General features: G+C 36.5%; 1 long non-coding RNA gene across 1 annotated transcript; it reads right to left on the bottom strand.

Annotated features, from left to right (window-relative positions):
- Positions 1-1,249: 1,249 nt before the first annotated feature.
- Positions 1,250-1,977, bottom strand: LOC136203058 (uncharacterized). Its single transcript, XR_010674701.1, has 2 exons — positions 1,462-1,977; positions 1,250-1,368 (listed from the first exon to the last, which is right to left on the bottom strand). It is a non-coding gene; the product is annotated as an uncharacterized lncRNA (long non-coding RNA).
- Positions 1,978-12,540: the final 10,563 nt, after the last annotated feature.

Below are 12,540 nucleotides of genomic sequence, written 5' to 3'. Positions count from 1 at the left end.
GGGAAGCGGTCCCTGGGAACACTCCGACGATCAAGATAGTTAGATATTCAAAGGAGATTCATAAAGGAAATATTCGAGTAGAGGTGGGGTTACCCGGATGGTCTCCTCCTCCTCTCATTTGACAAGGATATTTATAGGAGATCCTTGTGGGCTTTTGGGGCCTTTGGGCCTAGTCCTGGGCCGGAATATATACATTCCAAATCAACTTTGTATGTATGTTGAAAAGTAAGGCCCTGTTCTTTTTTACTTAATTTCAGCATAAGTAAGTTCAGTTCAGTTCAGTTCAGCAGTATTCAGTTCAATTCAGTTCAGTTCAGTTAAGTTCAATTAATTATTTGGTGTAGTTAAATTAAGTTAAGTTCAGTTAAGTTAAGTTAATTTAATTTAAGTCAAAAAGAATAGGGCCTAAGTCCTCATTAGTATTGTTCCCGCGTGTTGCGCAGATCGATTAAATTTTTATACAAAAATTTATTATTTTAATATTTTTTAAATTATATATCATTTGTATATAATGATAACAATCTCTTGTTTTAAAATAATTTAAATTTACCAATAACAAAGATTAATTTACCAATAATCTTTTAGTTTTTTTATTTATTAAATCTTCGATATTTTATTTGGATACATTTATTTAGACGTATTCACCTTTCAAGCTCACCTCCCACCTCCATAGTTCTCTTTTCAGACTAAAGTCATTAATGGACTAATGGTACTACTGTCAGGATGATCAATATGTAGATCACTATTGTGTTAATTATGTCAATTTGGAATTTAAATAGTTCCAATTTAAAGTGTTTATAATTATAAACCCTCTAATTTTTAGTATATAAAAGTCTATGGTAAATTCCAAAAAAAAACCTTTATGGTTTGATGTTGTTTCAAAAAAAAACCATCGTGGTTTGTTATTACAAAAAAAAGGACTGTGATTTGCGCCGTTACCCAAAAAACGAAAAATGACTTAACACCATTAAAGTGCTGACGTAGCACAGGGATAAAATTGAAAAATCGATTTTTTTTTATTTTTTTTATTTTTTTCCCTCTCTCTCCTCTCCGCTTCTTCTTCTTCCTTCTTTCTTATCATCTTCTTCATCTCTCTTCTTCCTCGTTCTTCTTCCTTCTTCCTTTTTCTTTTTTTTCCTTTATTCTTTTCTTTTAATTTCGGAGCAAAATAAATCAAAATACGAAGAAAAGTGAAGTAGTCGTAGGTTTGTTATTGCGATTTCTTCCCAGTTTTTTGTTAGATCCATCGTTTTCTGGTGTTATGAGCTCCTCTGAACCATATATCCCAGCCATTATTACTCGGTCCTCTACACCTGCAAATAACATGGAAGCAGCGGACCGGGAATCGATTCAACGCTTGAAATGAGTCTGCATTGAAACGATTTTATCAAAATTTCAGAAAAAAATCAATCACTACACCAGAGAATTGAAAATTTGGGGATAAGTTTATGAACTGCTTACTCTTTGCAAACGATGGAGGATTCACCTAATGTTTCCAGCTGTTCCAACTCCTCCTAAAGGAAGAAGATGGGATTATACACAGCAGAAAAGAGCACAATTGAACATCATATTAGTAGGAGAAATCTCAAGGAGAGCTTCTAAGTCGTATCAGAAAGGGAAAAAAATCACAAATTGGCTGCATCCACTCTGATGGAAATTTTCCAGAAATCTGGAAAATTCCAGATTTCTGAAAAATTTATTCTTGTTCGAGCTCGAAATTTCCGGCTGCAGCACCACGCCGACGACCACAACCTCCACAGATAACGATGATTTCCCAGGCGAAGTCTGTCGCCTCATCGACAGAGACCGATTAGGAGAGATTAAGCGATCGATCGATAATCTCACAGACGGTGAAGGTTGGCTGTTGTTGTGGCGATCGATAATCTCAAAAACGGCGAAGAGGAGCGAAGGAGGCGGAGAAGAAGGAGGCGAAGAAGACGATCGATAAAGAAGAAGGAGGCGAAGAAGACGAAGGCCACAGACGTTCGATAATCTCACAGCTGTTTGGGGATTTTTTTTAATTATATTAATTTTCTTTTTTTTCTTTTTTGTTATTTTTCTTTTTTTTATTTTAATTCGGACAATTTTACTTTTTACCACGTCATCAAAACTAACAGTGTTAAGTCATTTTCCGTTTTTCGGGTAACGGTGCAAACTACAGTTTTTTTTTTTTAATAATAAACCATAAGAGTTTTTTGGAACAACATCAAACCAGAAGAGTTTTTTTTTTTTTTTTTGAAATTTGTCCAAAAGTTTATTATACATGCTTATATATGTTAAAAAAAGGGGTTGTTATAGGATATCGCAATAGAAGTTTGAGTGAATGGACTGTTACAGCTTCTATAAAAGAGGAAAAGATTATCTACGCAACTGAAAATTATGTTATCAACCTCAGAATCATATCCATTGTAAGCACATACTACAATTCTAATTAAACGACCTCAACCTTTTTAGAATAAATTATAGGCTTAAAGCATTTTTTGGCTCCTGACCTATTTAAAATTTGTGCATTTGGTCTCTGTTATATTATTTGGTCACATTTGGTCCATGACCTATCAAATTAAATAAAATTCAACCCATATTGAATGAAAAATTAACTTTTTCAGAAAATTAACAGCAGTGATCAATACAAAAACGACACATGACACATAAATAAAATTAATTTTCAACTAGAGATGGCAATAGTAACTATTTTACACAGTAAAAAAAAATCCTAAAAACTTTTCTAGTGTTCCGATAGAGTGAAAATTAATTTTATTTATGTATTATGTGTCATTTTTGTATTAATTACTGCCGTTAATTTTCCAACACAATTAATTTTTCATTCAATATGGGTTGGATTTTATCAAATTTGATAGGTTAGGGGCCAAATATGACCAAATAATAGGTCAGGGACCAAATGCACAAATTTTGGATAGGTCAGAGGCCAAAAAGTCCTTTAAGCCTAAATTATATTCCTACTAGAAACGCAAGTAATTACCACGATCAACACATCTACCAATTGATAATATAAATGAAATCGATAAAAAAAAAAAAAAGGTTTAATGCTTCTCTAGTCCCTTAACTTGTCCAAATTGATCATTTTATCCTTCCAACTCATCGAATGTCCTATTTACATTTTTAACTCCATAAAATAGTATTTCTCACCCCCTTAACTTGTCTAAATTGGTCATTTTACCTCTCACCAACTCATCGAATGTCCTATTTACCCCATTAACGATGCATCATTTTTGTTATGTCATTATTCATTTCAAAAAACATCCATAGCATCTTGAACATCACGACATTTTAATTTAAAAGCATCTCCAAATTTATAATATTTAATTATAAAAACGTCTGCATTTAGTTACATAAAAATCCATTACGTGCTAAATACAATGATGTTTTTCTGTTAAAATATAATATCTAAACTGAAACACTTGAATATTATTACATCCTTAATATTAAGGATATTTTTCATAAATAAGTATCTTGAATATTATGACTCTTCGATTAAAAAAAATAATAAAAAAAAAACATCTCTAATATGATCTCTACATTTATTTAAAAAAAACAACGCTCCAAAACTGCAACTTATCAACATTATTACATCATCAATATAATGACATTTTTACAAATAAGCTTTCTAAATTTAAGACACATGATTATCAATATGTTTATATTATTGATAACAAGTGGAGAAATTCTGATCAACTTCCGTCCCTGTGGGAGCGTCGTTGGGTTCGACGGGGGGAAGCTCTGATGCCAAAGTCAGTAAGATGAAACAAGAGAGCAAACTGAATTGACAAAGGATGTGAGAATGTATACCTTGATAGTCTAGGGATGTAGGCTATATATAGCTAGGAAGTCGTAACCTTCAGCAACTAGAAAGTCTCCATTAATGCTCCATTAATGGCGGTTACAGGTTATCTTTAACCTGGCGGTTTAGCTAATTGATAGCTCATTAATGGTCTTTATGGCCGAGTCGGCGTCCAGCCGTTACAGTGGCGAATCAGGCGAATGAGAAGATTCGCCTCATAGGTTCGCCAACGGATCTCCCTGAGTAGGACCGTGGAGATCCGCCAGCCGGCTCTCCTTTGGGGATTAGTATGCGGCGTTCTCAAGGTGAATATCCATTTTGGTCCTTGGGATAATATCTCTATGTTATCAATTATATTTCAACAACACATAATGCTAAGAAAAGAAACTTGTAATATTTCTCCCTAAATGGAAGCAACTCTTCATGTATCTTCATTTTTAATGTACTCCCAAAGCTCATGTCCAATCCCTTATAGAAGCGTAAATTGGTACCATTTTTTAAACGTTAGATATATATTGGTACTATTTTGTACGTGGATTCTAAATTGATACTTCCATAAAAACCATGAACCTATTTTGGTACCTTATCGCATAGAAAAAAAAAATTAAGAGCGTCATTAAGTAATAAACAAGGTGTTTAAATTTAGAAAAATATGGGGACATTTTTTATCGACACAAAATTTAAACCGTCTTTAACTTGGTAAAAATAAAGACGCTTTTTTTTCCAATTGTGTAGTTAAGTTTTTAAAAATACCAACAAAAAAATAAAAATGTCGTTATATGATTATAAAAGGTGACACAAATTAAAAAGTGTGGTTGCATTTTTTATTACGGGCATAATCAATAAAAATAAATTCAAATGAAAAAATATCAGGACACATTTTCACGATGCAAATTCTAAACCGTCTTTAACTTTAAAAAATTGATGATGCTTATCTTGAAAGCGTAGTTAATATTTTAAAAATACCATCAAATAATATCAAACGTCGTTAAGTAATAAAAAAAGCCGACACAAATGCAAAAATGTGGCTAAATTTAAAAATATACAGACACATACTAACAAGCGTCGCTAAAAACGTGTCGTAATAGACTGATTTTTTTTTGTAGTGTATAAATCATTTTTTAAACTTGGATTTCTTTGTAAATTTTCCCATTTTTTAATATAAATTAATACTAATTAATTGATTTGAGATTGTTGAGACTATTTTTAAAGGGATAATGTACCAAAATAGGTCTAAGGTTTTTAAGAAAGTATTAATTTACCTCTACGTACAAAATAATATCAATGTAGGCTTAACGTTTACAAAGGAGTACTAATTTAGGCATCGATAACGAAACATGACACGCCATTCATATTACTCTGTAACGTTCTGTTGTCACCCTAAAGGAACCGGCTCTGTTGTCACCCTAGTCCATATCCCAAAAAAGTCACTCATCTTTACACTTTCTAATATTATTTCCACTAAACTTGAATGAACGCCTCAAAATGATCGTTGGCGACCTCAAAATATAAATGTTCAAGAATTAAAGTTGTTTATACCAATATTTATTATGAAACCATATTTTTTATTTTCCAAAATGAGCATTTCTAGATCTTTCTCTCTATGAAATTTTACTTTCTCTATTCTAATCAAACAACACCTAAATCACCCCAAAATAACAAATTTGAAGAACCAAAGTTGCTTAAAATATCATTAATTATTGGATTTTTTTGTAGATCGTCAACGGCCATTTTGAAGCGTCCATTGAAGTTTAATGACCATGATGTTAGAAAGTGTAAAGTTGAGTTGCTTTTATATTAGGATTAATTCCAAATAAATTCTTAGTGGTTTCAAGTTTTTTCAAATCAGTACATGTAGTTTTTTTTGTTACAAACCGAACCCGATGGTTTGCAAAATTTTCATTTTTTAGTGACTTTGCCCAATTTGACCGATAACGATCTCAAAATGAAAATTTTCAAGAATTAAAGTTGTTTAGTATCATATTTACTATGGAACCACATTTTTTATTTTTCAAAATCATCATTTTAGAGTTTTCTCTCTCTAAATATTAATTTTCACACTCATAAAAAAACTCACCTAAATAACCTCAAACCTAAAAAGTTAATTAAAGTTGCTTAAATTATCATTTAATTCTTGAAAATTTTCATTTCGAAATCATTGTCGGCCAGATTTGGCAAAATCAATAAAAAAAATGAAAGTTTTGCAAACTATAGAGTTTAGTTTGTAACAAAAAAAACCACAAACACCGATCTATAAAAATGTGAAACCACGTGACACTTATTTAAAATTAACCCTTTATATTTGATGTCATCAATACTGGATATGATCTTCGTGATGCTCCTGATATACGTATCCGTTTAGGCAACTTCCCGAAGAGGAATTCCTACATGTAAGCCTTCGTAAGTTCATTTGGCATGAGATTCTTAAGTTAGGGCCGCATGCTAGATCCGGTTGTCCGAGCCTATTTATTTATTTATTTATTTAATGCTATATCAAATATTATATATGTTTTGAAGTTTAGAAGTGAATATGGGGTAAATTATACTCATAGTCACTAAACTTTACCCATTTTAACATTGTGGTCACTGAATTTCAATTCTTCACAGTATAACCATTGAACTTTACACTTTAGCTTGGCAACGAAAAAAAAAGAGTGCTAGAAAATTTAGGAGAGGGGAAAGAAAGCGGTGGCGCGGATAGGAAAGAATTGGATTCCTTGGAGTGAGATACGGAGAGAATTGAAGATGAAAGTTTGAAGATGAAGGGTAAAATGGGTTTGATGGTCTGGTAGAGGGGTGTAAGATGGAGCTTTGTAGATGGAGGATAAAATGAGAATTTTAGGGTTTAGAATGGTGAAAGGAGAGAGATAACCGGTTAGAAGGTGAGTCAACGGTTGAAAATGCTGGTCAACAGTCATAGTGGCTATTGATGTAACAAAGTGTGAAGTTCAATGATTATATCGTAAAGAATTGAAATTTAGTGACCACAATGTTAAAATTTTACGTGGGCTGCTATATACTGCAAAGGTTATACTTTCCACCGCACCTTTTTGACAATTTTGCCCTCCTCATAATTTCAAATCAAAAACTCAAAACTCTCAAATCCTCTCTAGCTTTTTGGATTTTCAAAAAACCTGATCTAAAATGACATGCCGCCAAAGGAAGGAAAGGGTAAAGGCTTCATGAATGCTCCGGTAGGATTTTTTTTAAAAAAATTAGTCCGAAACGGAAGGCAGATGCCGTTGCCACCACGGGTGGAACGGACGAAATGTCCGCTCCACCGGTGGTGGCAACGACATCGGCCGTGCGTTCCCCAGTACGGTGGAACGAGCGGTGCATCCATTCCACCGTAAGGTGGAACGATGCCCGCTGCCCATTCCACCGTAAGGTGGAACGGGAGTGGCGCCCAGGTCGGCCCTGTGGCCGACCCGAGTGCCGCAACCGTTTGGCCCATTGGCCGAACGGTTGCAGCGCTCTGTTTACGCAAAATTTGCTCCGAAATGTTTTTTTTTAAAACAAATTCATTCGTCCTGGCCGTTGGCAAGCCCAAATTATTAAAAAAAAACCGAAAAAACGAGAAATTAAGTATATTTAAAAAAAAATGCATTATTTGCTTATATATGTAAAATGTTTTTGATTTTACAGGCTGATATTGCTGAGGCCCGTTCAGGACAGAGACATACAAGGTCACGTGTTGTGACTGCCTCTGCCTGGAGGCAACGGATGGAGCAACGGATGGAGCAGATATTGATGGGAGATGCCCAGAGGGCACAGTCTGAGGAGATGGCGGGTGCTGTGGATATGGACGGAGATGACTCTATGCCTCCTCAGAGTTCATCCTTTGTGCGAGTACCTACTAAGACCATACCGAGAGGTCGCGACGGACGTTTTGCTTCTACAGCAGGGTCGTCTTCGGGTGAGAAATTTAAATTTAATTATTATTATGTGATTTATTCGTGATTATTATAAAATATACGAATATTCTGAAATGAGTTTACTGTAATTTCAGGTAGCAGCAAGCGCTCGAGGAGTGATGGAGAGGATGACTGGATCGTGAAGACCCCGGTTCCTGGGGGTCCATCTGATGGTATTATGATCCCGAGCTTCCTGGGATATATTGCCCATGCTATCTGGAGAGAGCAGGATAGAGGCCTCCTCAGGTGTCAGACACGCTCAGTATATTATGGGAAGCTATGTGTATGGTACGGTGGTGCTTCTAAGCAGATCCAGATGCGTATAGAGTCATCTGGATTGTCCCATTTACCCAATATCATGTATGGCCACATCGATGCGCCCCTGATTACGGCTTTTGTAGAGCGGTGGCAGCCAGACACGTCATCATTCCACATACCGTTTGGTGAGATGAGCATTATGTTGCATGATGTGTGGCAGATTTTGCGCATCCCCATCGATGGGGCTATGGTGACTTCTGATGCGAGTGTTGAGGAGCTTCAGTCTTGTGTGATGGAATTGTTTGGTATGACTCGGGAGGAGTTGCAGAATGGTCACTACTTTAATGGCGGTATACGAGCGGCTTCCATCTTGGAGTATTGTCAGGGATATCGGATTCCTGATGCACAAGCTACAGCTTGGACGTTTCTTATGCTCGGTTGCACATTGTTCGTGGATAAGAGTGGGGACCATATTCGACCTTCCTGTCTGTTGGAGGTACAAGACTCGGTAGCTGGAGCTATTGGACTCTCGTGGGGCTCAGCTGCACTAGCATATCTATACTGTCATCTAGGTATTGCTAGCAGAGGAGACTGCGGGCAGATCACGGGTTGTCTGACACTACTTCAGGCATGGATTTATGAGTACTTCCCATGCTTCAGGCCTCAGCGGGAGGGAGTCACATTGGATCCGGTGATTCTGAGGGCTTGCATGTGGCCATCTATACCGATGGAGAAGAGTGGGGATCGACTGAGATCATATCATGTCCGGCTTGATAGATTAATTGCTGATGAGGTACAATTTCAATTTAATTAAATAAACCAAATACATTTACGTGTATTATTTATATATTAATGTTTTTGTATACGTCTGTAGGTGATGTGGATGTCGTATGATCCTGATGCCATTACGCATACCCCTAGGACGATATACGTCGGATGGATACGTTACAGGGATGTGATTGAGCCGTACATGCCGGGGAGATGCCTTTGCCAGCTAGGTTACATGCAGACCATCCCCCGACCAATCTTAAGGCCGTTAAAGTCCGTACGTCCTTGGTCTAGCTTAAAGTATCGGGTAAAAGTGCCCGTCGGCATGGCGGAGGATCTTTGGACCTCGTTTCCCGAGGCGAACATGCTTATATTGTCTCGGTTCACTCTAGCACGGACTCCTTCAGACCGTGAGGAGCAGTACATGACGTGGTACTACCTACATTCACACCCTCAGCTACTACCGGATATGCCTGCACCCGGACCGATTATTCATACTCGCTCGAATAGCGAAGTGGTAAGTAATTTAAGTTTTAATCAATTTATTTACAATTAGCAAATTATATTAAATGAAATGATATTTATTCATTTTGGGTTATTTCTTTTGCTAGTGGGTTAGCCGTTGGGCTAACTAGGGAGAAGGTGCATTAGTCGCGATGAACCTTCTTGATGAGGATGTTGTGGCTGAGTGGCGACAATCGTACGACCAGATTTTGGATGCTTGGAATTCGGCCAAGTGATTTGTGGTTGTGTTTTTAGTACTTTTTATTATAAGTATATTTACGTTGGCATTCAGATAATATCTTTAATATGTACTTGGTATTTTAGTACTTTAATTTTATAAGTACGTTGTTTATTACCATTTGTTAAACAGAATCAAACAAAATTCAATCAGAATCAACCTGTAACATATATAAAGCTAACTGGATCAATAACTGAGTCAAAACAGTAACTGTTTGTTATCCAGAATCAATCAAAATCAACATGTAACATATGTAAAGCTAATTGGATCAGTCCAGAATATTACAGAATCAATACAGACTCAATACAGACACAACTTGTAACTCGATTGAACAAAACTGAGTCAAAACAGTAACTGTTTATTAAACATAATTCAATCAGAATCAACCTATAACATATATAAAGCTAACTGGATCAGTCCACAACATTACAAAATCAATACAGACTCAATAAAGACACAACCTGTAACTCGACTGAACAAAACTGAGTCAAAACAGTAACTGAGTCAAAATAGTAACTGTTTGTTATCCAGAATCAATCAAAATCAACCTGTAACATATATGTAGCTAACTGGATCAGTCCAGAACATTACAGACTCAATACAGACACAACTTGTAACTCGACTGAACAAAACTAAGTCAAAACAATAACTGTTTGTTATCCAGAATCAATCAGAATCAACCTGTAATATATTTAAAGCTAACTGGATCAGTCCAGAACATTATAGAATCAATATAGACTCAATACAGACACAACATGTAACTCGACTGAACAAAACTGAGTCAAAACAGTAACTGTTTGTTATCCAGGATCAATCAGAATCAACCTGTAACATATATAAAGCTAACTGGATCTAAGTTTAACCAATCTTGTCCATTGTTCTGTCCTAGCTACATAATTGCGATCCCACCCTTCAACGCTACATTCATGGTGTTATTTCCACCATTCCAGTACATGGGGGACTGGAAAATTAGGAGATAAATTTAAACGAATATAGTGGCGACAGTGCGTACCCAAATGAGCTATGCAGATCTCTTGTTCTGGTCTTGTAGAAGTGGAAGGGGCATACACTGGTAACACAGTACCACAAAAACTAGAGTTAATTCCACCCAGGTAACCGAAAAACATTACAGCAGCATTGTACAATGTAGCAATCAGAAACAAGTCATCATAAACGAGCATCCAATGCTCAGGCGAACAAGCTCCACCGTCCCAACTTATCCTATTAATTGTTGCATCAATACCGTCAATTAACACAGTTTCATACCAAAAACGGTTAGCAATTACTTCATTCCTAAGGTTATGCCTAACTGATTGCCACTTCTCTTCGGTGCCAAAAATGTAGGTAAAAACAACACGAAAGCCACAATTTCCATCACCGATTACGTCTCAATATGTTTCAACGTAGGGCTTAATGATCCCAATTATTTTGTCAGAATGAACGAAATCATTAACTTCATACGTATTTCCATCTGCATTGAGTGAAATAAGATATTGTAAACCGCACAGAACTTATGTTAAGTGTAAATGAATTAGATATTGCAAAAATGTATTACCCGAGGATGCAAAATTATGGACAAATGATGAAGAGCTTTTCCTACCACTTCTACCACGGCTCATATACGAACTACTAGAACGAGCACGTCCACGCCGAGTTTCGTTGTACTCCTAGGCACTAGGCGTACGTTTTGTGGATTTACTTGCCTTCGGTCGTCCTCAAACGTTAATTTTCACATCAGGTTCGGGTGTAGTTGATCATGTATAAGTATTGAAATGTTCCGCAGCAAGGCTGGGTCACCTTTAGAGACCTGGTCGACTAAGGATTTAAAATATCTCTGATCCTCTGTCTGATCATGACACCCTTCAGTTTCATGAGTCTGACCATAATTAATCAAAAGTGTTCTCTAGAACACATGAAGCCTCTCAATACTAATCATATCGCCAGACTCATAAGCTTGTTTGATCTCGCATGCACATGGTATCTGATGAGAGGTTCTCAATACACAACCACAAAGCGCATTCACTTCATGGCTTAAAGTTTTCATGCGATCTGACTCAACATTGATCAGTTGCATGCAGTAGTGGGAGACTTTGCATACCAGGTAGTTAAAGGGGAATCCGGAGTAAAAGACTCCTTTATGAAGCCTGGACTGCTCAAGCACGTACCTAATGAGAAGATAAACATACTATCAATTGGCTGAGATTACAAATACATGATAAGAATACAAACAACTTCCAGTAGAACGTATTGAAAATACCTGCCTGGGCTTCTATCTGCTTGTGAACCTTCTGCCATACTGTATCTAGCGATCTTGTGGCTGTATTGAGCCATTGCTTTAGACTCGTATGTTCGCTCTCCACACGACAAGTGGTTGTGTTGCCAAAATGTATGAAATTTTTCATCCAAGCAACAACAAACTTCTTCTTATGCACCAACCACGTCTCCTTAACGTACGAGATAAAAGTTTGGTACCTGCTCATCGAATCCTTCATCTTGCCCAGATTTTCCTCGTACTCCGCAATGGATAAAGATTCAATTAATGTTCTCCATTTTCCAATATTGAATTTATCGGCAATTGATTTGCCTCCCATAATTATGTATGCCCGATCTTCTACATCCTTGTTTATATGCCAGGTGCATAGTAAGTGTGCTGTATGTGGGAAAACCTCTATAATCGGTTTCAACAACCCCAACTCCCTATCACTAACGATAACAGACGGGTTGAGATCAAACCCAATCAAAACCCTCAGCCGCTGCAGGACCCAACGGTAGCTTCCTTCAGTCTCATCTTTAATGATGGCATATACGATCTTGAAATTGTTATTGCAAGGCGTCATCCCAACAATTTCATCAAATGGCATTTTGTACATGTTGGTTTTGTACGTTGAATCAATACCGATGTACTAGTAATAAGTCCTGAATAAATCTACTGATTCTGGATATGCAATAAACATATGTGAAATCATGCTAGAATGACCCTCAGTTTGCGTATAATGAGCATACTTGTTCTAGAGAGCAATATGATAGAACTGACTAGCCAAGTCTCTACCTTCGAACCC

This window comes from Euphorbia lathyris, chromosome 8, assembly GCF_963576675.1.
Source record: "Euphorbia lathyris chromosome 8, ddEupLath1.1, whole genome shotgun sequence".
Classification (NCBI taxonomy): Eukaryota; Viridiplantae; Streptophyta; class Magnoliopsida; order Malpighiales; family Euphorbiaceae; genus Euphorbia; species Euphorbia lathyris.
The sequence above is the reverse complement of the archived record's forward strand: the minus strand, read 5'-3'. Positions and strand labels throughout refer to the sequence as shown.